The 24,198-nt window shown below is 44.5% G+C and overlaps 1 protein-coding gene across 1 annotated transcript in view; it reads right to left on the bottom strand.

Annotated features, from left to right (window-relative positions):
- The window catches only part of ARSB (arylsulfatase B), a 194,276-nt gene that overhangs the window by 20,152 nt on the left and 149,926 nt on the right, over window positions 1-24,198 (bottom strand). The gene's annotated exons all lie outside the window — the stretch shown is intronic.

Raw genomic sequence — 24,198 nt, 5'->3', positions numbered from 1 at the left:
TCAACCTCTTCAGCTTGTCTCTCCCGATATCCACCATGGACAATAGCTGACGTACTCTCTCTGGCTCCATCACCTTTCTGCTGCCCCCATGAGCCATCCTGCTTTTTGGGGTAGGGGTAGGAGTCACAGAGATCCTGTATATTCAGCTGCCCCTAAGATAGCTTTATGGGCAACCCCTCTCTAATATCCGATGTCCACTGCCAAGTCCTGGGCTCCCAAACTGTGTGCCTTGTCTTCACTTCTTCTGGCTGTATTTGAGGTGGAAATAATACATGGACTGAGAAGAGAACAGGGAGGAGGATGGAATTCTGGAAAGAACCACCATTTGAAAGGCAAAGCAGAGGGGAAGGAGCCTCTAAAAGACAGAGAAGGAGGAGTTAGACTAGAAAAAGGCCTCAGAAGTCAGGGAAAGCACTCCATGGAAAAAATGGTTAATGTCAAAGAGAGGGAAAGTATGAGAAAGCAGGAAAGGAGATAACTTGATTTGGCAACAGGATGTTACAGATGATGTGGAGACAGAAAATGCACAGAGCTTTTAACATATAATGGCCATAATAAACATGAACTTGTGGATCTGATGAGCTGGTAACAACAAAGATAAGATTGGAAGAAAAGCAAGTATTTTTTTCTAATCATCCTCCAATTAAAGTGACAACAGCCAGCCATCTCCAGTTCTGGCACTAGCAGATGCTAATCAAATACAGAACTAAGGCCACCATTGAATTCATATTTTTGGTCTGTCTCTCTCTAAATACACGTTTTTTTACAGTAATTGGTAGAGTCTGTCAACAAATGGTTATAAATAGGCATTGTGTGTAAAAAAAAAAAAAAAAAAAAAAAAAAAAAAGAAAGGGAAACTAAACCCAAAATATTCCTTTTCAGCCTGTGATTATGATGATGAGCACGGCCCAGGCTGAGTCTCTGGCGAGGGATGAAAGAAGAAAGGCCCCCCCGCCCCCATCATGGCATTTGGTACAATCCCAACCACAAAGCCTCACCATCCAAAACGCCTTGCTGAAGACTGAGCTCACCCTGTGTTGCACAGTTCATATGCCGGTGTGCAGGAAAAACGTGTCTAGGCTCTGAGCACATTTTTGGATAAGGATGAAATAATGTTCACTTAATACTTAATTTGGAAAAAGGGCCCTGCCCACGGAATCAGCCTTTTAATGGCTGTCAGGTGGGCCCGCCCCCTCTGGGGAGCTTGGTGATGCTATCCCTCTTGACCCTGGGAGCCCACACTGGGCTATCACTGGCAATAATTACAGTGCAGAAAACTGAAGCTGGTTGGCGTTCTTCCAAGAGCAGCCCTCCACAACATTGCTATCCACGGCCCAAACCCTGGCATGTTACACAAACCCTGTAATCACTGACATGAGGGCCACTAGGTGATGCTTGCCAAAGGTAAAAAAGCAAACATTTGAGACAACTCTTTCTAGCGTCCTCTAGTTCTTGGCAGCAGCCCTGCTGAAACTAAGGATGTTTTATATTTTGAGAAGTTATCAGGGTCTCACAGGAACTGGGATTCAGAACACAATTTCTCTTTCCAACGAAAACTGGAAACACATCTGAGACAGTAAGCAAAGATGGTTTCTTAGCTCTACAACTGACTTAGAATGAAATATGAAGGAGGTGCCACCCAACTCTTCAGAGCAGCTTTGAAAAGGTTCAGCTTCAGAGGGCACCCACCTCAAGTGCTCAAGAATTCGTAGATGCAGATTTGAATTTGGCAGCTTGATTATGGAGCTCACAGACAGACATCCTGAGATTTCTGAAACCTCAGTCCTCTCTCAAACAACCCACGTTAACTTTCACATCCATAATCCCAGCGTGCTTCCTGAGAAATGCCAACCGTTAGACACTTCAGCCACATTCATGAAATGACTCATTTGAGAGGCAGAATCTGGATCTGTGCTCGCTAGCTAGCCGAGTCTGGAGAGAGATTCCCTCCCTGACAGTCAGTTTGCCTCTTTTCCTTCCCCTGATGCTGGTGCTCGCCTACTCACATGAAGGATGATGTGTACAGCAAAATCCTACTTCTGAACCTGCATACGGAAAACCAATTAAGATGGGGAGAAAAATGAAACAGAACTGAATTTTCCATCTGACTCAAACAAGAATGTTTAGAATCAGGCAGATTTAGAAATGGAATTGAGGGGCCCGCTATCATAGTAGAGGCTCATTTTACTAGAGGATGGTACCCTACAAAGGTGTAGGTGAGCAGAACCCCACAGAGTCAAGGCAGATTTTGAAGCTTTGGCTGGTTGATCTGATGCCCTCTTCTGTCTCTCATAGGGTTTGGCAGATGAAAAATCTTGATAGCAGGGAAAATTTAAAAGACAGAGTCCCAGGGCAACACCCCTACACCTTGCGACCAACCTCTTTCTTGGTGAAAGAAGGATTGTGAGTGAAAAAGTGGGAATATTTGTAAGCAAACACTCTGTGACAAACCCAGAGTTGGCTTCCTGAATGAGCAAAAGAAGCAAAGTAGGGGCCAGGTGCGGTGGCTCACGTCTGTAATCCCAGCACTTTGGGAGGCCGAGGCAGGCAAATCACTTGAGGTCAGGAGTTCAAGACCAGCCTGGTCAACATGGTAAAACCCCATTTCTACTAAAAATACAAAAATGAGCCAGGTGTGGTGGTGTGCACCTGTACTCAGGAGGCTGAGACAAGAGGATTACTTGAACCCAGGAGGCAGAGGTTGCAGTAAACCAAGATCACACCACTGCACTCTCCAGCCCCGGTGACAGAGCAAGACACTGTCTCAATTTAAAAAAAAAAAAAAAAAAAAAAAAGCAGCAGCAAAGCAGGAGGCTGTGCACAGAGGCTGGAGGAGCACTCACAGGCTCCCCTCCCCAGCGTGCATTTTACCCAGACCTCCGATTGGGGCTGGAATTCCCAGAAAAAGCGCTCCCCTTTAACTGACCAAGGCTTTGCATTTTAGAGGGGGTCATATACTAAAACAACAACAATAACAAATCAACAGAATTTTTTGAGCATCTGCCATGTTTAAGAAACTGTGTAAGGTGTCACAGGAATTACAGAAAAACATTAATTAGTTAATTCTTTTTTTTGGAGGGTGTGCAAGATACTGTTTTAGATACCAGAAAAAGTATCTCTACTTAAGCAGCTTAGAATGAATTGGGAGAATAAATGTCAATAAAAGGCAATACATGATAAATGCCAAAGGAGTGGTAAGACCCAATTTAATTTAAGCATTAATTACTCTGAAGAGTAAGTACTACAGAACTCCAGAGACGGAAAGTCTATTTCTGGTTGGTTGGAGGGGAGACTTTCCAGAGAGGGTGAGACTTAGGGGATGAAGCCTTGCACTAAAACATCAGTAGGATTCAGAGAGGAGGATGACCAGGAACAGAGTGTTGGCAGAGTGTGGAACAGTACAAGGTGGGAATTCACCAAGTTTGTTTGGACTCTGGATAGTTGAGCACCCTGGCTGGCTTGAGGAGGACAAAGTAAGAATTGTCAGGAAAAGATGGGTTGTGTTAGTACCTCCAACATATAGAAGTTAGAACTTTATTCAGTAGGTAATTGGAAGCAAGTAAAATTTTTTGAGCAGCGATGAAAGGTGTGTTTTAGAAAGATACATCTCCACGTTCATTATACTGTGATTACTAATTAAGTTTCCAGGATGACCTGACAATGCAAAACAGTTGCTCTACACAACAGCCAGGAATAATTCTGTCACTGGAAGGGGATGGTCTACATTGTAAATATGTAAATTAGCATTCTGTATCAGAGCAGAAAGAAACCAATTGAAGAGTCTAGTTGGACAAGTACTGAACCAGTTCAGGGTTGGATTGGTCAAGTAAGTCTAGATGACGAATAGAGCAGGAAAAAGGACTGCGAGGTCTCGAATGGCATCACTGGAAGAAAACGTGAGAGATGTTGCTCTTGGAGGGAGATGAACTGCATGACATGAGCAATTGAACGTGTAGGTTTAGAGATGCTGATGGATTTGCCACAGGTGCACTCTCACTCACACTCCTCAGCGTACTAGGAATAAAGCTGAAACTGCAACATGGCCCACGGGGTCTGCATCATCTGCCCCGTCTCCTTGGGATCACACTCTGACCACATTTCTCAGCCTCTCTTGCAGTTGGGCGTGTGCCGGTGGAATGTGAGTGGGGTTGGGAGCACCACTTCCAGGCAGGCCTGGGCCCAGAAAACCCTCTCGTGCACAGCCTTCCATGCAGACAAGCATGCTGGCTTTGGCAGCTCATTAAAAATGGCAGAGCTGCAAAATGAAAGGAGCTGTGGTCTCTAAGACACTGCTTTGAACAGGGATGTCTAACTGCTCAGGAATATCTAGTTTGCACTTTCTGCGAAAGACAAATAAAAGTCTATACTGTTTGAATGTCGGTTTTAGTTTGTTCCAGCAGCCAGAGTTATCTCAACTAATCTGTCATTCTCCCAGTCTCATCTCACCCCGCTGCTCTCACTGTGTATGTTCCAACCACACTGGTTTCCTTCAGTTCTTTGGGCACACTAAGCTCTGTTCATCCAGTCTTGCCCTTCCCTGCTGCAAGGGTCTTTGTGTTAGCTCTTTCCTCTACCCGGAGCACTTTCTACAACTCCTTGCCTGATAACTCCTTTTTCAGGTCTCAGATCAAATAACACTTCCTCAGAGCAGCTATTTTTTGACCTCCCAAATTAAATCAGGGCAACCCCTGTTCATCTTCCATAACACGTCTTACAATTTATCATTATGTATTTATTTAATATATTTAATATTAAATTATATTTGTTAAATTAAATTAAATGTTTTTAATACATGTCTCTCTAGAAAAGTATATGATCCAAAAAAAGCAGGGATCATGACTCTTGTTCACCAGTGTACTGTTCATTCAGCACCTAGCACCGTGTGGGTGTTTGAGAAATATGATGAATAAATGAATGAACTAGAGTGCTGCAGTCATGGTTAGATTAGAGAATGATCGCAATAGGGACAGATAGAGAGTGGACAGAACAGAGCAGCAGGCTGAGAAACAGCTCCAGGAAACACACACTGGGGTACAGCATCCACCTTCCACCCCTAAACAGAGGCCGTGGAGCAGAATAAAGTTTAGAGAAGAGACACTAATTAGAGAGCTAATTATTACAGAATGAAGAGCACTCAGGTTCTCAAGGGGCCTCAGACATCATCTAAGCTGAGTTCCCCTTTGCATAGATGAGGAAATAGAAGTACAGTTCCCTGGCTCAGCCAATTGGTGTCCACGGTGGGGAGGCCATACTAAAAATGTTAGAACTGTTCTGTTTGCATTGATACCTGAGAGGGAACAGGAACAAAGTCTTTACATTTGTGGCCAGGATAAACCTGTGGTCCTACTGCCAGATTTAAGGGGTGCCCTGTGAAGGTCTCATAACGGACTTAAATGAACCAATGTCTCTTAAGATCTCAACTCCAGGAAATTTTCTCCTGTAGGGATTAAAGAGAAGGGGGACTGTTTGAAAACATGAGGAAGGGATATCTAGGTCATTATTTGGTTGTGTTTGCTGTCCTTCAAGTGAAACACTTATCTGAATGCGATGAAGAGCCTTCTGCAGACAGATGAAGAGCAGGCCCTGAGGGCCACGGAGAGAGTCAGTTTCCTCCCCGGTGGCACTCATCTGCTTTCACGGAGAGTGTTTTCATTCCATGTTGAAGCTGGAGCTCCAGCCTCCTGACAGACAATTCTCCCTAACGCACCCTGCTCTGCACTAGGGATGGCTGCCTCTTGTATGAATACGATTAAATTATCCCGTCAGTCCCTTGGTATCCTCTGAACACGTGAGAGAAAGTCGGCAGCTTACTGGGGCTTTTCCAAGAGAAATATGTGCTACTAAAAAGTGATTTCTACACACATCCCTCCCTCCATTGATCAGGAGGTAATTACTGGGCTATGAAGGCCGCTGAAGCTGGGGCCTGGCAAAGCCAAGTGTGTGCTGCTTTCCAACTGCCAAAGGGAGGAGACAGAGCCTTGGCCTTGCTCCACTGGGGCCTGCACCACTCTTGCAAGCTTCCATGAGTGAGGTCAGTGGCATCCAAGTTCCCACAGAAACAGTCCTGGTCTCCTCGGCTGGAGGGCTTGATCAGCCATCTGCTTCCCTGCTCAGGCTGCTTTCCTAGTAGATCCAGCCCAGAGCCCTTGCAGAGCTTCAAATGATGCAAGTGCTAATAAGACCAGAATTCTTCCCCCGTGGAATGCAGTAATGTATTCGTTACTTCAACAAATACTTATTGAGCATCTACCCTGCACCTGTGCTGGGCCAGGAACTGGTTTTATACCATTTGACGATTATTTATTGAACACCTACTTTGTACTAGAAGTTGTACTCCAGTGCTATTCCCTGCAGGGAAGGAGCTGGAGGTCCGGTCAAGGGCCGATTTGTGGTTTCAATGCCCTTACTCTCCCACCCGAGGGTACCTGGCAGAGCCAGACAGGGCCCTGGCAGTGCTGCTGAGTCAAAGGTATAAGCAGGCACCCAAATGGCTCTAACAGTCTTTAGCCATTAACGTTCTTTTGTTTCAAGGAGCTCACATAAGACACAGGCACAGTGAGACTCCTGCAAAAGGTAAGAAATACCAGGGAAGAGAAGTCTCTCAGGATTAGCAGCTGTTCACTGCAGATGTAACCAAAATGTGCAACGAAAAAAAAAAAAAGATCCCCTCAGACTCAGTTTCTGTGGGAAAAAAAAAAAAGTGTGTCACTTCAGCTCAGCATGATTTTCTAAAAATCCAAACTGATTGAATTCCTTTTTCCTTTTCTTGCCACCCCATCCAAACCATCCTATCATTGAGGTTAGAGGACTTACTTGGTCAATGTCATCACATAAGCCTCTCTTAAGGAAAAAAAGTAGAGAGTAAGTTAGAGAGGATGGGAAGGTTGGAAACTGCCTGCTGTTTATATGACAGAAGAAATGGAAACCACTGTACAATTCTAACTTACCAAGCAGGGTGAAAACACCACTAGGAGCAAAAGGGAGAGAGCTCAGAGGGATCAGGAGAAATCTTTTGACACGGCAGATAATTAAGACACTGAAACTAACAACCAAAGGCAGAAAGGCAAGCTGTAATTACCCAAATGCTTTCAAAGAGTGGATCCTGGAGAGGAGACAACAATGGGTGGTTCCTACTTTAACCAGTGTGGATAGCCTGGTAGGGACTGGCCTTTCTGTCCCCAGCATGGTTGGGTGCAGTCATTGGCCTCCAACCTCCTAGCTCCCAGACAGTGGCCATTATACCTGTGCACACTGAGAGAATGGGGAAATGCTGCCCCGTGCTCCATGCGTCTTCCAGATCCATGGCAAATCTTCTATAAAATCAAGGCCAGGGACTTGAGGGCAGGGACTACGCCCTTCAAGCTCCTTTTATATTACACATAGTACTTTGCTCAGAAAGAGTCACGTGTATATTTGCCAACCAGAGACCATTAGCGGGGACACAGCATCCAGCTTCCAGGGTTTAGTGACATCAACACACAAGATACTGTTTCTTACAAGTGGGAAGTTCCTCACAGACTTACTCAAATGAGCACATGCTGGGGAGTGAAACAGAGACCCCGACCAATGTTGTCATGTCATGAATCACATTTCCCAGGGGCTGCTGAAAACACCCAGCCTTTTCCTAATAATTGCTGAGTTGCATAACAAGGAAAAGGCTTAATCCTACAGTCCCATCACGTTTACCTGTATGCGGAGTTACTTTCCACTTATCCGTTTGGAGAATCTGCCATATTAGGGACATATCAGAGCATAATTCAGCCAAAGAGGCACGCAGGCAGCTATAAGACATTATCAGAACCTACACTGTAGTAATTTTATACCAAGTATGTGAAATTTAATACGATTAGACGGAAAACAAAATGAGGTTGTTAGGAAGAAAGATGTCTTTCTGTTTCTATTGGTTATTGTTACTTCTAACTGTTTTCCCTTCTATCCACTCTCCACCACTCAAGGAAGAGGCTACTGGAGGCTCTTTCACTGCTTTCCACAGAGGCAGGAACCATTTCTCAGAAAGCCAGGCTCACTCTTCTCAGCACTGGGTGTTTCTGGTCCTCTCTGACCTTCACTAGAAAAACCAGCAGGAAAGAGGAGGAATGATAATAAACATATGGTCAGCATGCCTTTGTCCTCTGATAAGGAAAGTGGCTGGATGAGCAGGAATGTCCAGTGGAAGCAAATGTAAAATTTTTGATTATCATCGACTGAGCAGCCGGGTGGCTCTGTGGGCTCTGAGGCACAGTCACACGTAGACCTGATGCCTGTGGAACTGGTTGTGGCGCTGAACCCCAGGCAAGGAGCACTTCAGAGGAGCAGTTATTCACTGCTGTGGAAAGAGCAACACCAGGGAGAGGCACTGCGAGCTTGGGCTCCCGGAGTCCCCGCTTTGTCACTTTCTAGCTGTGCGGCCTTGGGGGCCAATCGTTTAACTTTCTAATACTTTGCTTTTCTGTAAAATGAGACTAACACTACCACCTACCTTCATTGGGTTTCTGTGAGTGTTAAATGCACTAATGCACGTCAAGTGCTGAGCAATAAAATAGAGAGAAACTAGGGTGGCCTTTATTGTTATTATTATAAAATCTGTTCTGGATTACCTTCCTCTCTAACACCCTAGTGTGTAAGTTAGGAACTAAAGGGATGACAATAATCAAACAAAATTAACCCATATGCAGAGAAAATACAAAACAATAACAAAGTCACAGTGTCCCCTGGCATGCGTAACAATTGTATACCTGAAGGATGTCATAGGTTGTTAATATGTAAAGATCTTTAGAGATCTTCTGCATGCAACATGCAGTATCACATATCATCAGAGAAATAATAATAACTTTCATATGAACAACCATTATTTACTGAGATGTCCCCCTTCAGAAGCTTACAGGAAACAACATATGATTCCTTCTCCTCTGGATCGATTACAGGATTGACGCTTTCAGCCTCCTGTATCCATGCAACTGGATCTTAAAACATTTGTAGGTCTGTGCAGCCACACCACACTGTTGCCTCCTATTAAGTTCCTAGTCAGCCACTCCTCCTCACCCTGCGCTTTGCAGGTGGCCCACACACGGCACTCTACACTGACCCGATGACACTCTGGCCTATTAGATTTGCCTCATTATTCTCCACCGTCAGCTTCTCCTGGATTCCAACTTCATCTTCTCCATACTCATGATTTATTCATAGGCCCTCTGGTCTCTTAAATGTGATAAATATGGTTTTGGTAGCTTCCTTCAAGTCACACCACTGGAAAGTGGCACATGGATAGGACGCTAGACAAGACGGTTACCTTAAATGGGCAGACATCCCCTAAAACTCTACAGTTCCATTTAAGACTCCACCAGCTGGCATGCTCTCGCCATACCTGTGGTCTGCACTGGCAGAAAGCTGGGCCGTGAAGGTGGGAAATGGCTGAGGACAATACAGTGAGCACAGAGCATTCCGTGTCAGGGTGTGGTATTGCAAGGGGTGTTCTGGGAACATGAGGGTGGTAGAAATAAGGCCAAGAAAAAATCCACTCTGAAAAATGTTAAGCTACTGGACTTAACAGCTTCTAGTCTCCCTCCTTAAGAGTGAGATATAAGAGGAACACTTGAGAGAGTCAATAATCCAGAGCCAAGCCTGCCCTCCACATTGTATGTTCCCAGTTGGTTGGTGGTCCCCAAGCTCTATCAGATAGCACATCTTCATCAGTTGGCTTCCAAGCTGATTTAGCCATATGAAAGTGTCTTTCTTTTAAAATGCTCCCATGCTGGCTCGCTTGGATACAGGCACAGTGACAATGGCACATTTCTCTTCTGCAGCCTCAGGAAGGCATACTCTTCATGGGACGGAAGCAAGTGATCCATCTCAATGGAGCCGAAGCCCAGGCAAGCAGCACTTCAAGGGAGCCTGGTTTCTAGTACCACATGCTGCTCCCCACCCCTTCCTGAGCCAATGGGAGGAAATGCATCTAATTTCCAAAGCCTTTTAAACATATTTGAGGAACCTTAAGGGAAGGCCTTTTAAGAAAGTACCAAAAGGGTAGATAGAACAAAAATTTGGACCCTCTTCTCTAACTAGGAGATCCTCAGAGGTAACCTGGGGTGAGGAAAAGGGACAATAAAGCAAATCCAAGAAACGAGGGAATGAGAACAAAATACTGTTTCCCTTAATCTCTCAAATACTTAAAAAACACCTTGTCAGGAAACATGTCAAACATGCACAGAAGGAGACTGAGCAGCATAATAAACACCATGTACCCAACAATCACCAACTTGTGGCCAATCTTCTTTATCTTTACCTCCCACCCCCTCCTCCCCATATTATTTCCAAGCAAATCCCAACCATCATATTTCATCTGTAAATATTTTGGCATATACCCCTAAAAGACAAGGATCCTTAAAAAAATAAACCGCTCATAATCATGATACTATTATATTAGTAGGAATTTAATGTGCAAAGATGAGCAATGTTTTCTAAAACATTCACGGTAATTCCCTAATAGCCTCCCATTTCTAGTTAGTGTTCAAATGGTCTGACTCCACATGGTTTTCAAGCCACTTTTCTGACGAGGCCTGCATGGCCTCCTGGGTGGCTGGGAGGACGCTGTTCTAGAGCACGCAGCTGGCACAGGGTAGCTCAGCGTGCTCTCCGGGCACATCCTGTACTGGGTGGAGTGAGACAGTTCATGTTGCACTTACACCTCCCCGCACACAGAAGCACTCCCACTAAAGCATTTCCCTGGTTTCCAGAGCCACAGGCAGCTTCAGAAGTCCAAATACTTTTGAAGGCCACAAGGGACCCATCTTACTCCCAGCCTTCAAGACAGGTCAGCGCTCCTGCCCCCACTGGTGCCCCCACCCTGTTTGCAGTAATGCTGGAGGGACACAGGATGGCCCCTTGGGCTCCCTCTGCTTGGGTCAACGATGGGCTGGCTGACTTTTTGCTGGATGTGGGGTGGGTAGGGCAGCACACAGCAAGACGTCAATATGTGTTAGCTGTGCCATGTGCCTTACTTTTGATTTCTCAACTAGTCAGAGCTAAGATGTTAATGAAATCTACAGGCTTTCATCTTAGATAACGGATGTGCAAAACAGACATGTACAAATGACAAACTGTGTTTCAGGCACTGTGCTGGGAGGGGTCCAGTGATGAATGGACAGATGTCCAGGTCCCTGTCTTGGACGGATTTAGCATCTAACAAAGACTGTGAATAAATAACTCTATCATAATGGGCTAGAGATGCATAGAACATGCTGAGCGGGCACTGAGAGAGGTGAAATCAGTGTGCAATCCTGCCAGGAAAGGTGGTGGTCAGAGTGGCTGGGAAGGCCTTGCCAAGGAAGGTTACATTTGAACTGGATCTCAAAGAACAAGCCAGATTTTACCAGGCAGAGAAAGGCAGGAAAGGTCAGTTGGGCAATGGGAACAGCATGAGGAAAAGCACGGCAGCACATTGGGAGAACAGGGGGAGGATCTGGCATGGCTGAGCAGGGAGCTAGCGGAGGAGAGGGTTGGGGAATGAGGCCAGACTACTGGGTGGTGCCATGCCTGTGCATGGCCTCTGTGGCGTGGACTGAGTCCGGCTTTCTTCTGGAGCAAGCACTGGAGGCTCACTGAGGGGTTCTAAGCAGGTGAGTAATTCTCCTAGAGAGGATTTCAGGCCCACCCATGGCAGGTGGTGTAGGTGTCTTGTGACAGAGCTCTCGGCACATAACACAGTGTCTCTCTTCTATGTCTACAACAAGGGCCAGCCCCGTGGAGAGCTAAAAAGTGAGGAACAACAAGGAGACATGTTCAGGGAGGAGGGCAGGAGCCAGGTGTGGCTCAGCTCCCCAAGTCAGCAGCACTTCTTGCCTTCAGCTGAAGCTGGGAGACCCATCCTATGGTCAGGCTGAGGGCCGCCAGAGCCCGCAGCCAGGCCTGACACTAGGCAGAGGTGACTCGGCTGCTGTTTGCTCACACTCACTACCAGTCACTCTTCACTCCGCTTTCCTGCCCTGAAAATCACGTCCTGGCAATCTGCCCGTCGGACCTGGAGTCAGCCTTGCTCTCTCCACTGCAGGCCTGTAGGCCTGGCCTTGAACCCCAGCCTGCTGACATGCTTCTCAAGCTACAGGCCCATTGCTTGGCCCTCTGATTCTGGCTGACCATGGGCCACAGAGGGGAATAGGTGGCTGACGCTGCAGCTGTAGACTACACAAGCAGGACCCATCTCTGGGCCCTTCCCATCAAGCTTGGTCTGGTGGCCAGTGTGGTGGGCATCCCACTAGATCCCTTGATCCAGTAGTGAGTTCCAGAAGAAAAGGCACAGCTCCAAAGCTCATCTGGAGCAAACTCTGTTCTCCTAATCTCCATTCACTTCTCAAACTTCCTGTCCCCCACAAGCTTCACTGGCCTCCTAGTACCTCCTTACCAAAGGAAAAGGTTAAGTGGACTTTTCTTCAGCTCTTATTTCTCTTTCGGGGACAGAGCCTGCTATTCAGGGCATCAGGGAAGCGGGGGAAATAAGGATGGGAGTGATTAAGTTCATGTCCAAAACCAGCTCTCTGATCCCATGAATTTCTTGTACCCCTGGTACAAATGCTCCAGAGAGAACTGAGTTGTGAAATGACAGGTAAAAACAGCACAGTGAAAACCCCTCTTGCTTTGAACAGAAAATGCAGTTGGTGCCTGTGAGTTATTTGTTTCTCATTTGCTTTGGAAAGATAGTCTAGAGAATTTGGAAATCTACATCCCATTTCAGAAAGCAGACCAGATTTCTGCTGACAGTTAGTTTGGCAGGGGGTAGAGTTTGCCTGTTTTTGCCATGAGAGCTCGTTTTCTGGGGGACACACCACACGGTTCTAATTCTAGATACCAACAAAGCTGCGCCATTAACCACGAAACTTGAATTAGCATTGAATGGCTTTTGAGTTTTTATTTAGGATGCATTTTAAGAAAATACAAGGCCTTCCAGCTGCAAACAGTAAGCACCACCAGGGACTATTGAGTTTAACATCTTTAACTAGAATCTGTAGTAAGCCTTCCTGTGCTTTGGGAGTTTCAGAAACTTTCAACCACAGAGTCCTGTGTTCAGCTGTGTCAGAAAATGACTGGGGTTGGATTTCTCCGAAGCTCTCAAAGGCTTTGAATCTTTGACCTAGTGTTGTTAACATAGTTAAACTGTTTTCTACACATAAGGCTTACCCAATACAACAAATTCGCAATACAAGAAAAGTTGGGTAAAGTTTCTATAGAAAATTCAGATCCTAAAATGTTAAATTTAACAACATGAAAAAATGTCCAGAGCTGTAGGTGTGATAAGCTGAAGGCTCCCCCTGCTTTTGGAGGCAGCAGGAGCGCAGTGCAGAAGCACGAGTTTGACACTCACAACTCGCTGCCGTCCTATCTTCACGTTAGGTTTCATCTTTCCAACTGGACTGCAGTTGCTGAGGTTAGCCTCCATGTACTATCCCGGTCTTGCCCCCATTTCCTGGTGCAGTGAAACAATGGATGCTCTGGAAAATGTGTTGATTAAATAATTGAGGTCACACATGGGCACACTAGAAACTTTCTTGTGGGGCGGCATTCTTTCGGTTAATGGGATTCTGTTCCGGGTAGAGAAGCTGCTTCCCTCATTCTCTCCCTAAGAACCTAAATTCCATCAAGAGGACACAATCAAACTAGCAAGAGAAACTAGTAGGACAACTGAAATTCATCACAGGAGGCCACAAAAGAGTTAATTCAGCTCTGATATGAGGATTATGAGACAAGGGTATAAGGATTACACACAATGGATTTCTAACAGAATACAATTTTTTTTTTAAAGGACAAAAGTAGTGACTAGGGACGTTTGTTTCAGATGAAGAAATAACCACGTTAACCTTTTAAACATTTGCATCTGTGAATTGCAGAGGCTCAACATAAAGCAGATTGCCTACATCCACTGTAGCCATTCTGGCATGAGAAAGTTCTCTTGCCTAAAGCAAAACAGATGTGTGAGAAGAAAAAGCAAAGTCTCTTATGGGTGTATCAACATTCAGAATTATATAGTTATCTCAGGAACTATAGATTGCGTGAAGCAATGAATATGGAATCCTTCCCATATTTTGTCCCTAAAAACTCAGTATGAAAAGCAGAAACTTAATATTAGAAAAATACTAATTATAAAGGCAGATGAAAAAGTTAACAGTGTATTCACATTTCATCCATACATTTTTTTGTTTTTTGGCCAACTGAGCTAATCCTGTACCACCGATTAAATATTCAGAATTTTTGGCCAAGTGCTGCCTAAGAGAGATCCACTTGACTGTTCAAGCAATTAGAAAAAGTGCCACATCCTTGCATGTGCCTCCAAGCAGGAAAGAACACATCAGGGACATCTGCATATGTATTCACATATGGGATTCACAGGCAAATCAACTTGGAAATGGGAAAGTACACAGAGGCTACCCCACTTGAGGTGCAGGTCAGTATTTACAGAGCAGTGGGCAGGTGCTCGGCTGTCTGCTAGGTCCTGGGAAAGGCACAGAAGAAACACAGGCAAGAGCACGGGCACTGAACAGGAAGGAAAACAATACCCCAGAGGGCACAGCCCCCTAGCCCAAAAGAAGAGTATTTACAGTGGGCAGGGGAGGACAGAGCATGGATGAAGTCTCAACAAGCAATCATCCGAAACCAGGCTGGGGAAGTCGTTCAAGGAAATGTCAAGTTTGAATGATATGTAACATGTGTATATGTAAAAGATGAGAAGTGGCTACACAGCGATCAAGATCAATTTGGTAGAGAGAAATGCTAATATGATTAAAATGACCCCAAATATTTGTATTATCACATTACTACAGAAGTGAAGTCATATGAACGTTCTGTTCAAACACACACACACATACACACGCTATCACAATTTAGCATTAAATGCAGCTTAGAGGGCTTAAAATTGTACTGGTACACATGAGTTTAATAATAATTGATGGGCTAGTGTGGTGGCTCATGCCTGTAATCCCAGCACTTTGGGAGGTTGAGGCAGGTGGATTGCTTGAGCTCAGGAGTTCAAGACCAGCCTGGGCAACATAGCGAAACCCTGTCTCTACAAAAAATACAAAAATTAGTCGGGCATGGTGGCATCTGCCTATAGTCTCAGTTACTTGGAAGGCTGATATGGGAGGATTGCTGGAGCCCAGGTGATCGAGGCTGCAGTGAGCCGTGCTTACACCACTATGCTCCAGCCTGGGCAACAGAGTGAGATCTTGTCTCAAAAAAATTTATAATAATAATTGATGATAAAAAAGTTTACAAATTATGCGTACAGAGATGGAATAAGTAAATTCCTTCCTTCCTTCCTTCCTTTTTTTTTTCTTTCCTTTTTTTTTTTTTTTCCTCTTGCTCTGTCACCCAGACTAGAGTGCAGTGGAGCGATCTCGGCTCACTGCAACCTCTGCCTCCTGGGTTCAAGTGATTCTCCTGCCTCAGCCTCCCGAGTAGCTGGGATTACAGGCATGTGCCACCACCCTGGCTAATTTTTCTATCTTTTATAGAGATGGGGTTTCTCCATGTTGGCCAGGCTAGTCTCGAACTCCTGACCTCAGGTGATCCCCCCGCTTTAGCCTCCCAAAGTACTGAGATTACAGGTGTGATCCACCGTGCCCAGCCAATATATTTTTATGAACAGTTTTTCTACTTATGCTGTGATAAAAATTAAACATTAGATATAATATCTACAGCATTTATTTATCACTTTTAAAAAAAGCTAGGCCAGGCACAGTGACTCACACCTGTAATCCCAACACTTTGTGAGGCAGAGGTGGGAGGATTACTTGAGTCCGGGAGTTCAAGACCAGCCTGTGCAGCAAAGCAAGAGCCCCATCTCTACAAAAAAATAAAAAATTAGTTGGGCATGGTAGCACATGCCTGTGGTCCCAGCTATTCGGGAGGCTGAGGTGGGAAGATCGCTTGAACCAGGGAGTTCAAGGATGCAGTGAGCTGAGACAACGCCTTTGTGCTCATCCTGGAGGACAGAGGGGGACCCTGTCTCAAAAAACAAACAAAAAAAGCAGTGATTTGTACTCCAGATAATGGAGTAATGCAGTACTATAAAAATCTCTTCTCATTTTGTATTTATTACAAGTATTGGCAAAAGAGAGGGTCATCTTCATTTTCTTCTGATTTTTAAAATATAAAATATTTGCTGAAATTGTTTTCTAATATACAAAATTGTTTGGGTGAAAGAAAAAGAACTATAAAACACACGTACCAAACTGTCTCCAACAAAAACACTTAGATAATATTCCATTTGGAAAGAATGAGCTCCAAATATGGATTTTATGAGTAAACAAACGTTCTGTACTGCAAAAGTTAATAGACTGTCTTCACATTTAATTTCATGATCACTTCCTCTATTTGACTCTTCTGTGGCATAGCTTGAGATGTCTGCAAGCCCTGCTACTTCTGAAGGAAAATATACAGAGCAAAAAGACATGCTGTTAATCAAAGACTCTGGCATCTGAATTTAATAATCAGATGCCATTTGGAGTCTATATAGTTTTTCAATAGTGTAACACAAATCAGTCAGCACGTACATTTCAAAAGTGGTTAATCTCTTTTTACATGCACATCTGTGATCCCTTATGAAATATTCTTAACAGCAACCTAATAAGAAAGGAGAACAAACCTGTGGGTCAAAAAGGATCATCACGAAGCCGTGAGATGTCGAGTCAGTCTTTCCCTAAGTCTCTCACCACATAAAGCTACTGTGCCTTTATTTACATATTTTTCCCAACTCAAATGGTCTCTCCTCTCTTTCAAACACCCACTCTCTTTTTTTGAAGTCTTCTGGGAATTCCATGAAGGAACATTCTTCCTCTTCCCACCTAATATCTCACCGGCTTATCATTTTCTCTGTTACTCACTTGCTTCTGTAGCACAAACTGTTGGGTGTTGTTTGTTATCTTCATGTATCTCTACCTCCTGTTCCCTAACTCAGTTACATGCTCTTCCAGGACAAGGAACTACGGATTATATGCTTTCCATGTCTACAGCAAGCTTCCTCAAAGTGTGGTCCTTGAATCATCAGAAATTGCTTGCATGTTTGATCAAAATATAGCTCAGAGATCCTGAAGTTGCATGAAGGGAGGGCCTAGGAAGCTGCATTTTCAGCATGCTGCCCAGGTGACTTTAATGCACACCAAGGATTGAGGACCCCTGTATACGAGGACTAAGAGAGTGCTATGAATACAATGGATACCAAGAAGTATTTGTTGAATATGTAAGGGCACACAAAGTAAAAACCCCAAACTAAAACAACAAAACCAACCAGCCAACCAAACAAAAAACAATGTGCAAAATTAAAGGAGTTGGGATTATTTAGTCTTGTGCCTGTAAGTTTAATCACAACCCAATTATTTTTTCATGAAGCTGACTGTACTAAAGCATTATTTTAAAGAGATTGCTTATTTTCTAGTTGCATTGTTGTTGAATAAGGCAAACGATCTCCCCTAAACTCCTAATTAGAAGATCATAATGGTCATCTCCTTTCCTCTTCTCACCCCTCCCTACTGACCTTCCGCAAGAATCCTTTCCTTGGCTTTCCTTCTTGTCTCTATTGCTTTTTCCCTGCTTTTTTCTATGAGACTGACTGCTCTTCATTCATCTCACTGTGGCTTGCAGCTTCAAGAATAGAAGAGAGCAGTCCACAAAGACAAATTAGAACAAGACACCCCTCTCTGTGCCAGAAAGTGTGACTTGGCAAATGAAGGACAGGCTGTGCCCCTGTGCAGTTAGCAACCTGTGAAACTGTATGTGGCAGCCTGTCAAAAAAGGTGGAGGAAAGCATCTGGGCCTCCATTTTCCTGCAGATGGCTTTTCAAAATTTCTGTTTTTAGCTGACTTCACTCTTTTCTCTATATGCTATTAGGTAATAAGAAAAGTTCCAAACATTATTCACTGGGATGCTCGAAAGTAAGCTGCATGTGCCATATTACTCTAAGACAAGTATAAAGGACTTGCATTTTATTTCCACAAAGAATGAATAAAGGGAAAGGAATTTACTTTTGGGGAACGGTAACACAAAGAACTTTGGTCTATAAGGACACAAAGGAATTCTCATCTCCAGAGATATTTTGAAATAATACAAGAAATGACCCATCTGTGGTAGCTTATGGTTGATCTAAGTAAGACAGCCTCCTGGGGCCCCTTCTTTCCTGGAGAAGGCACTTTCCTGTGATGCCAGGTTCCTAGTTCCCGCATCTTCTGCCACTTCTGCAGGAGCCACCCGAGGCCCTGAGGGGCCCTTTCAGAACCTTGGGTCTAAAGTCATTTCTTATGCCCCGGGTTATCACCTTCAGTAGAAAGTTGGTGGTAGCTACAACAGCAGCGAGCACTCAGGCCAGTCTGTAAAATACACAAAATTCCTTTCCTGAAGATATACAGATTTCCCAGGGTACAGTTGTGTCAGGACTGCACTTTTAGTCCAGGAGATTCTTACAATCTCACTAGACTGTGAATTTCTAAAGGGCAAGGACTGTCTCCTTCATTATTCTAGTGCCTAACAGGGCATAGCAAAGAAGGTGCTCAACAAAGACTCTTACTGATTAAAGGGGCTTGATTAGCTCTGTCAGCAAATTCTGCCTCCAAAAGTCCTCTGTTTGGCTTCCGGAGAATATTTCCCTTCTGTGTGTCACTCCCCAGTCCCACCCTCAGTCACAGATTTCTGGTCCCTGAACCCTGGATTTCCAGGTGTCATTCCAAGGTCAGGTGGAACCAAGGGCTCCATGATCTTCTCCCCCTGGTGTTACTCCTGTGATTTTGTTATGTTTGGTGGCAAAAGGAATTCTGAAGATTCCATTAAGGTTACTAATCAGAGATGATCTGCACGGGCCTAACCTAATCACATGAGCCTTTTAAAAGCAGGGAGTTTTCTCTGGCTTGTTACAGAAGGGAAGTTGAAAGATTCTAAATGTGAGAGGGATTCAACAAGAGAAAGCTTCTCCATGGCTGACTTCACCATGAAAGGGGCAATGGGACAAGAACTTGAGAAGCTGAGGGTAGTCCTTGTGGAGACAATAGGGACTTCAGTCCTACAACCACAGCAATTGAATTCTGCCAACAACCTGAACAAGCTCGGAAGAAGGTTCTTCTGCAAAGCCTCCAGGTAAGAGCCCAGCCTGACCGACACCTTGAATTCAGCCCTCTGAGACCCTAAGCAGAGAACCCAGTTGAGCCTGCCCAGCCTTCAGACCTACAGAACTGTGAGGTAGTAAAAGGGTATTATTTTAAGCTGCTAAATTTGCAGTAATTTGCTATACAGTGATAGGAAATAAATGCAGCAGCCCTCTGGGCCCTTCTGTAGCAGTACCCTCCTTGTCTTCTGGACTTCAATCAGTTCTCTACTGGGAGAGATAAAGAATGATCATTAGTAGGCACAAAATAACAACAGCTATGGTGACCACTGCTGTCCTTGTTCACTGACCAATTATCCAACTGCTTCACTCTCTCTGGTTTGTGCTTCCCTCCCCAAACCCACACATCCTTTACAGCTTCCTCTCTGTTCTTTCTCTGGGTGGGCTTTGGCAATTTATGGTAAAAGCCTCTGTCCTTGAGCTATATCCTTTATGCTCCCAGGACCCACTTGGCTTCAACATAAGCAAGTAGAAACATAAATAACAACAAATGTATGTGTAGATCCTGCAGAACATCTCTGGTCAGGTCTGGGGCAATAAATGGGTGCCTTTAAGAGTCAGATCTAATTTGAACAGAAATAAGTCAAATTAAGATCTCTTATAGGCCAGGTGCAGTGGCTCACGCCTGTAATCCCAGCACTTTGGGAGGCCGAGGAGGGTGGATCACCTGAGGTCAGGAGTCCGAGACCAGTCTGACCAATATGGTGAAACCCCATTTCTAATAAAAATACAAAAATTAGCTGGGTGTGGTGCCATATGCCTGTAGTTCCAGCTACTTGGGAGGCTGAGGCAGGAGAATCACCTGAACCCGGGAGGCAAGGGTTGCAGTGAGCTGAGATTGCGCCACTGTACTCCAGCCTGGGCAACAGAGTGAGAGCAAGACTCAAAAAAACGAAAAACAAAAAACAAAAAACAAAAACAAAACAAAACAAAAAACATCTCTGATATACAACTAAGGGCCGGGCACAGTGGCTTACACCTGTAATCTCAACACTTTGACAGGCTGAGGCGGGTGGATCACTTGAGGTCAGGAGTTCAAGACCAGCCTGGCCAACATGGTAAATCCTCGTCTCTACTAAAAATACAAAAAAATTAGCTGGGCATGGCAGCACATACCTGTGGTCCCAGCTACTCAGTCAGCTGAGGCAGGAGAATCACTTGAACCCAGGAGGCAGAGGGTGCAGTGAGCCAAGATCGCACCACTGCACTCCAGCCTGGGCGACAGAGCGAGACTCTCCCCCTGCGCCGCCCCCTCAAAGAAAGATCTCTGATATACAACTAAGATCTCTGTAGATCTCTGATATACAACTAAGACTGCACAGGCTTGAGCATCTGGGGCTGAGACAGCTGCAATTTTGGATACTCTTCGTGATATCTGAGATAAAAATCCTACATCTAAGATACATATCTGAGATAAAAACTCCCATTTGTAAGGTTCAGGGCTTTACCCAAACTACACGGTGCTCAGCAGAATGGCCATCTAGAATCTTGCACTGTTGGCATTTCATTTCTCCTTTCAGAAACCCCACTTTCCTTGGGTTTAAATGGAAAGAACCCATCGAATAAAGCTCTTATTTTTAAGAGAGAAGGGACATGCTTTTCAAGGGCCTTGCTCAATCTCCTATGATAACTAATCCTCCCTTTCTCCTTAAGCAACCTTGCTCAATCCTCCTTTTAGGACTAACTTTATTCTGTTTTGCATTGTAAGTAGTTGTTTATAGATGTCCCCTCCCACCCTTGCCCTGGCCCTCTCTGGCTCCTTAGGGGCAGGGACCATGTCCCATTGATCTTTACACTTCCCTGGGGCCTGCACAGTGAGCACTGAATACCTGTTGAAGGGGTTTAATTTCTGCATGGAGTTAGATTTATAGTGGAGATTTCCTTTGCTGTTAGGTTTCAGGTAGGTGCTTAAGACCCCTTGATCCAGGGAGAAAAGGGCCAGGCGGCAGCTGCCGCTCAGTCTGCTTCTGAAATCTCCCCACAGGAGTAAGGAAGGGGCTGCTGGGAGGTGATGGTCCTATCAGCCTGAGCAGGTTGAAAGAAGGGGCAGGGGAAGGAAGCTCTGCGGGTCAATCTCACTTTCCATCCCTCAGCCAGCAGCAAGCAGGACTGCTTCTCAAATTTGATCTTTTCTCTGCCTTGGCAAAGACCAAGTGCATTCCCTGTACGTGAAACAATGCAGTTGCTGTTTCCAGGCAGACAAAAAGAGTGGGTGGGAAAAAGTGAGGAAAGCCTTTTTCGTGACTTATTTTTTAAAAAATGTATGTTGTGAGAAAAGTTGTCATGAAGATAAAATATGCAGTAAATTCTGAATCATAAAGGAAAAACATTTCCCACTGTCCTCTAAAATCTACTATATTTAGTTATTTATTCAATCACTCAGCACACTTCAAATGTGCCCTGATTAGGTGATGCTTCCCTTTGGGAGATTTGTGTATGTGCTTGTCTTCTAGACTGGAGGGCCTCTGGGGCTGGGACCTTCCACAGTTCCTCTTCATATCCCTAATGCCTAGCACAGTGCCTGTGACAGCAAGAGCTCAGGAGACAGCAGAACCACAGAGACTGAAGAGGCCACAGAAGTAGAGAGGAAAAAGGCAGAGCCAAGGGGCCCGGGAGGCCAAATGCTTCAGGGTGACGAACACTGGCAAATGGCACAGAAGGGCCAAGTCGGCTCATCCTGAAAAGGAGCCAAGGGATTCAGAAAGCCCAGTGGTCACCTGTAGGGGGCTGCTATGGTTTGTGCCTCCAAAATTCATATGTTGGAACCCCCAAGGTGATGCTATTAAGAGGCAGGGCCATTGGGAAGTGATTAGGCCCTGGGGGCTCCACCCTCATGGACAGAATTAGTGCCTTTATCAAAGAACCTGAGGAAAAGAGTTCTTCCCTTTTCCCCTTTTGTCCCTTCTGCCACGTGAGGACTCACTGTCTCTCTCCTCTGGAAGATGCAGCCACAAGGCACCATCCTGGAAGCAGAAAGGAGCCCTCACCAAACACCAAATCTGCCGGCGCCTCAGTCTTAGACTTCCCAGCCTCCAGAACTGTGAGAAATAAACTTCCATTATTTATAAATTACCTAGTCTGTGGCATTTTGTCATAGCAGTAGCAATGGAGTTAGGGGTATTTAGGAAAGAAGGCTGATTGCAGTTGGGTCAAAAGTAAATGGAAGGAACGTTCGCCGATACCTACAAATAAACATGTTTTAAAAATGCATCTAAATGTGGCCAACAGGGTGAGACCCGGTCTCTACTAAAAATACAAAAATTAGCTGGGTGTGGTGGTGGACGCCTATAGTCCCAGCTACTCGGGAGGCTGAGGCAGGAGAATTGCTTGAACCTGGGAGGTGGAGGTTGCAGTGAGTCGAAATTGCACCACTGCACTCCAGCCTGGGCAACAGAGCAAGACTCCATCTCAAAAAAGAAAAAAAAAATCATCTAAATATACACTGTTACATGACTGGCTAAATAAACCATAGAATACCACGCAGCAGTTAAAAGAATAAAGTAGACCTTTATCAGGGTTTCTCAGCCTTGGCATTATTGACATTTCAGGTGGAAAACTCTTTGTCATAGGGCTGTTTTGTGCATTGTGGGATGTTTAGTACATCCCTGACCTCTACCTACTAGATGCCAATAGCACTCCCCACTCAGGTCGTGACCACCAAAAATGTCTGCAAAAATTGCCAAATCTCCCCTGGAGGGCTCACTAGCCCCTGGTTGAAAACCACTGATTTATACTCACTGATCTGGAAAGATCTCCAAGACAGATCATTGAGAGAAAAAAGTATGTGGCAAAACCCCGCCCCCCGACAACATTTTATATGATACCATCTATGTAAAAAAAAAGTATTGTACACACCACAGCTCCATAAATCCATACTGTATACATAAGCGCATCTAAAGTGGTCTGTAAAGTCAAAACTGTTAGCAGTGGTCACCTCTGTGGAGGAGGACAGGGAATAGGGGTCAGAGTGAATTTTGGTTTTATTTATTTATTTATTTATTTATTTATTTATTTATTTGAGATGGAGTTTTGCCCTTATCATACAGGATACAATGCAATGGAGCAATCTCAGCTCACTGCAACCTCTGCCTCCTGGGTTCTGATTCTCCTGCCTCAGCCTCCCGAGTAGCTGGGATTACAGGCACCCACCATCACACCCAATTTTTTTGTATTTTTAGTAGAGACGGAGTTTCACCATGTCGGCCAGGCTGGTCTCGAACTCCTGACCTCAGATGATCCACCCACCTCAGCCTCCCAAAGTGCTGGGATTACAGGCATGAGCTACTGCGCTGGGCCAGTTTTGGTTTTATTTGTATGGCTGTGTTTAAACAAATAATGAAAATGGAAATGTATTTGGTGTTAAAATTAGAAAATGAATGGAAATTGAAGATACGGAGAAAGCACATGCAAACTACTTCTGACAAGGTTTAGTGGTGAGAGTGAGGCAGAATTCAAGGAAGGAATTTTTAGAATGTGGGAAAATGGAGCATTGCTAAATTCAGTCAAGTTACAATTTGGTATAAAGCACCATGAGGAGGGGGTGCACGTCTTCTAGAATGCTTCTACTTATTAGCTCAAGATTTCAATAATGCTTTGCCAGCAATGACTTTCCCACTAGAGTTAAATATGCATGAAATGACAGAATTCCTCTTTCTGTTTTTCTACCACGTTTCTTTAATTTGTGTTTCTTTGGTGTATGTACAGCTTTCTCTAACTAAAGTGCTGATGCCATTGTGGAAACTGTCACTCTTCAGAGTTGGAAAGACCCAAGTATAAAGGCTGACGCTGACTTGTTGGGTCTGGCACGGCCGGGGATACTTCAAGAGTGTATTTGTTTTTCATTAATTTGTTTGTCATTTTTTTCCATGATCTATGGAACATTTGTTTCCCCTGAAGCAAAAAGACCTGAAATGTCAAAGGTTTTTTCTTGGTGTCTGCTGGGGTAATGAACTGTTGAGAAAAAGAGATTTTTCTTATATGCTATTTTATTGTAGAAAGAGACATTTTGTGACCTTTTGCTGTTTTACAGTGATAATGAATTTTCTGACAGACTTGGAAACTT

This window comes from Macaca thibetana, chromosome 6 (genome assembly GCF_024542745.1).
Source record: "Macaca thibetana thibetana isolate TM-01 chromosome 6, ASM2454274v1, whole genome shotgun sequence".
NCBI classification, from domain to species: domain Eukaryota; kingdom Metazoa; phylum Chordata; class Mammalia; order Primates; family Cercopithecidae; genus Macaca; species Macaca thibetana.
Note: the sequence above shows the minus strand (reverse complement) of the source record. Positions and strands in the feature narration are given on the sequence as shown.